Source organism: Papaver somniferum, unplaced genomic scaffold (assembly GCF_003573695.1).
Source record: "Papaver somniferum cultivar HN1 unplaced genomic scaffold, ASM357369v1 unplaced-scaffold_10, whole genome shotgun sequence".
Taxonomy (NCBI): Eukaryota; Viridiplantae; Streptophyta; class Magnoliopsida; order Ranunculales; family Papaveraceae; genus Papaver; species Papaver somniferum.
This window is the reverse complement of record NW_020618825.1, coordinates 18,349,336-18,353,915: the sequence shown is the minus strand read 5'-3', so window position 1 is coordinate 18,353,915 and position 4,580 is coordinate 18,349,336. Positions and strand designations below refer to the sequence as shown.

The following is a 4,580-nucleotide window of genomic DNA, read 5'->3' as shown; positions in this document are numbered from 1 at the left end:
TTGATCCTTAATTATTTTCTTTTTAAAGTCTCTCATGAATACCACCGATTTTTGAGAGGCGTTAAAAGTCTTTAGGAATTGAAATCACTCAAAACCATAAACCACTGATTTCAAATTCCAAATCCAATATAATAGAGAACTCTATAGAACTTTAAAATGTTATAGTCCAATAACAAAGACTCTTAAAGATTTTACGAAACTCTCTAGTGACTAACAGAAGATTTGGAAACTCTATATTCGAAATCCAAATTCACTAACCCCTGTTAATATCTTCGAACTGCATTTTCGTTATACAAAAGAATACATGAAACATACTGAGTACATGCTCAACAATGTTTCTCTTTTTTCCAACATCCTTACAACACAGCATAGCATTTGGAGGAATGTCGATATTTGTTTTTGAAGTTTTGTATTTCTGGCCAGACTCGGAAATAAAATTGCTAACTTATATTCACCTTACCTAGTATTATTGCGAGGAAACCAATATAATCTTAGAAGATCCTTTTAGCTTGAAATAAATTATTAAAATTGACTTTAATCATCATATAAAATTTATCGGGTGACAATATCAATAACCTGAATTCAAAAGTTGTCAATACCAAATTCTTTATCGATAAAAAAAATATTTATTGATAAAAAATAAAATATTTATTAGGAAATAATATATGAGAGTCTATATTTAGGAGATATGCACATTAAGTTGTGAGAGTTATATTAGGAAAGTGTCTATGTTTAGAGTTTGATCTTAGTTAGGAAAGTACCTTGAGTGGTCGTCAAGTTTGTGAACAATATAAATAGGCTGTTGAGCCATGAAAGTTGACACACCGAATTATTATCAATGTAGTCTTTTATGCTTCCGCGTTTATACTCTCCTCTCTCTTGCTCGATCCTTAACAATATTTGTGTTGATTTAGACAAAATTGAGAGGGTTTTAGAAAACCCTAACCAAAAAAACCCTGTCGCTATATGTTGCACTATAAATCCACCGCCCCCAATATTCTTCTTCATTCACATCCTCTCTAGTCTCTTCTAGCTGCATAATTCTAGTATATATTTGTTTTTGTTGTTAGGGGCTTTGATTAAAAGATGAAAGGAAGCATAGTATGTGCTGATCACTGCTCAGAATAGGTCCATTTCGTCTTTTGATCGAATCCCCTCACAATGAAAATGTTAATTACTTGTACTGATGATGATGAACAAAAAGTTACTTAGAAGACTAATCACTTCATTTTCTTTTTGGGTGAATTTAGCAATAAACATGTAATATCATGACTGTTAGATCTGATGGACGGTAGTTAATCTCAAGATCTTCTCAATGAAGATCAACATTTGAAGATAATTACTGTTTTTATTGGTTGTACTTTTTCATCGTTCAAAGCAACAACCATGTAATCGATCTTTGTAACGCTTTGTTTTCCAGAGATGTTATCACTTCTGTATGGATTTTGTTTTTCCCCGTATCAATTGAAAAAATATAGTCATGGAACTCAGAATCTTAAAGTGCTGAAAACAATCTCCGGCATATATTAATCCTCGGTAATTAAAATTTCCCAATTGATTTATTTCAAAGAAAGGCCTGAGCATATTGCCATGTTTGCGTCCCAAAATTTATTATGCCCCAAACTCCATTTCATAATCAATATTGCGTTTACGGAAGAAGAGAATAAAAAAACATTTTCTCCATATCTTTGAACAATTGAACTTCATTATCGTTCGGTCACACCCTCGTGGCCGAAAATACAAAAGAATTCCCTACATGAAATTATCTGATTACCGAACTATGCTTGCCGAGGTTTAATTTTCCGTCCAGCAGCTTTACCACAGAGCAGAGAATTTTGAGGAATGTCATATTCGTTTCAGAAGCTCTGTACCTCTGTCCAGACGCGGAAATAGAATTGCTGGCCTAGATATTGCCTTGCCCAGTTTGCAGACCTTATGTTCCACATGCCTTGGTTCTCCACTGACATCAATATGGCAGTCCATGAATTTGGGTATACCTGGAACAAAAATACATTTATCTCAAATGCACAATCATTCAACAGTGGAAAACCATCTGGGGAATGTGCTAAAGTTATTGGGTGATGATAGACTGCTTACCTGAACGGTGTGCCTGGTGACAGCATCGGCTAGATTATAGGTTTTCAATTTGCCTGCATTCCATGGCATAGTACCGAAACTGCATATTCATCAGTGCACTACAATTAGCTATTTATCAACTAAAGCAATAACAACCATTTTGGTTAATTGGCAAAACATAGAAATTTGTGCTTCCTGTTAAAATTTAACATACCCGACAACCCAGAAATCATTTCCGTCGATATGCCAAGATTGAATTTCATTTTCATTGTTCTGGAAAACAATTTCAACAAACTCATGGAGGGAACCTTTCACGACTGAAGTGGCTAAGGTAGGACGCTTGCTTCCCTTTTCGATGGCCCCTGTGGTGAAAACTCCAGTGATGTTGAAATAATCAGCAAGCTTCAAAGGGGTTTGAGGGTTAATATAAGAAAACCCGTTAACTGCATATCGCTGCTTCCTATTTATCAAGGGAGCTGAGTTGCTTAAAATGATTCTTCTTGAAATTTTTATCTGTCCATAATGATATGACCCTTGAGGATTTGGCCTTGCTGCATTTGCTGTCAGGTTCCGCCTGCCATGAAGGAAAAACCAAAAAAAAAAAATGCAACAACAAAAAAAAAATATCAGCTGCAGAGTCTAACACCACAAGGTATATATGCAAATGGGGGATTATCATAAAAAAAAATCGGGGGTTATCATAAAAAATTTCGTATCGACGGGATATATGTACTTTGTTTTAGTACCTGAAAGTTCTAGCTTGTTTCATGGACCAGTGAGTTAGCAAAGCAGGAGCTTTCGGCAATGGCCCAGAAACGCCAGGTTTAGAATTTTTATAACGCAACACTGAAGTTGTGGTAAATTGACTGGCGCGAATCGTGTGGAAGCAACAATGTGGTAGTCTTTTGGTGGTTGGTCGAAAGTTACCAGAACAGAAAAAGATTTACCAACATGTATGTCAAGGGAATCATAAAAACTCTGAACTGTATGAGCTCCTTCACATTCCACCAGCTTCATTTTATGACCCTGAATTCGGAAATTGATGGAGGTTGATAGTCCAATATTTGTGATCCTAAACATGTAAGTTTTTCCTGAAACAGATACCGTCAATTCTCAGTTCAATCCCAACTTATTCATTGCATAGAACTATAATTGCATTGGCATAATACATTCAAAGAGTTTAAAATACCTCGATCACCGCTGAAGAATGAACTGGTCTGACGTCCATTTAAGAGAAGACCATCTGGTGAAGCAAGTGCTTTGCCCGCGTCCATCCATTTTCGTAGCACCTGCAACAACGAGATTATACTCAATTAGACCATCTGGTGACCATTTCAGTTAGATCCATCAAGGATTCAAGGGAAACAACCCATGTATGATCATACAATTAAAATGAGAATATCACGTACCTTATGGTTGGAGCGGTACCAGTCACCGATAAGTAAAGTGAAATCTGCAGCAGGCAAAGCATATGGAACAGGAATTCTTGGTCTTGCGTAAACGTTAATGCCTCCAAAACCACCGGCCGATTTATGAAATGCAGTAGATGGGAAATATGAGTAAGTCCCGATTTGATCTTTGGTTTGCATTTTGTACGTGTAGTTTGATTTCGGAAGAATTGGGAAGTTTGTACCCAAAACTCCATCTTGCCACGAGTTCTTCCTTTGCTTAATACCGTTCCTGTGATTCCAATGTTAATCAGTATTATTATTTCACGTCCCGAACATAAATTTCTAGATACAAATTATATTTAAGTAGAGACTCACCAGGTTAAGAGAAAGGGCTCATCTAGCTTGTTAATGACATTGATGATCAAGTTATCATTGGTGACAACATCCAGTGTTGGACCAGGAAATTGTCCATTAATAAGAATCACCTAATTATATAATAAGAAAACAAATACGTTCTTAAAACCTAAACATATAATCTTTAAATCAGAATTGGAAGCTAGTTTGATAGAAATAAATGAACAAACCTGTTGAGAAACACCAAGGGGAGCAAGATTTCCATAAGTAACGGTCCATGTAAAGAATTTGTATGGATCCTCTGCTTTCACAAATATACTCAAACAGACCAAAATCAATTGTACCAATTGTAGTCCTCTCATCTTGATTATTTCTGCTAAGAAATCTCCTTCTGTGAGTTACAGAAAGAGATTTAGTATTAAGAGTACTTGGTTAACTTTACAATCTAAGTAAGATCCACCTTAAATACAGGACAGATAAGAAGCTTCATTGCAGTTGCTGAATCAATATGATATTGATAACGCACTGAAACGTAAGCATTTGAGACAGCTAGTATTTACTTGTTTATTATAAAGTCAGCGTGATTGCGGAATCGTCACAAAATGAATGAATTATCATCATTGACTGTCAAACACGGTTTCCATCTGGAATCAACTGTTAATAAGTTGTGGAATACAAGTTATGATTAAAAAAATAATCAGGACGACACCGGATCAATCATATATATTTCGGTGCTATACACGTTTAGAACTTTAGAAT

General features: G+C 35.6%; 1 pseudogene; it reads right to left on the bottom strand.

Moving 5' to 3' along the window:
* Window positions 1–1,538: 1,538 nt before the first annotated feature.
* LOC113326929 lies at window positions 1,539–4,232 on the bottom strand (annotated as a pseudogene).
* Between the last annotated feature and the right edge of the window lie 348 nt (window positions 4,233–4,580).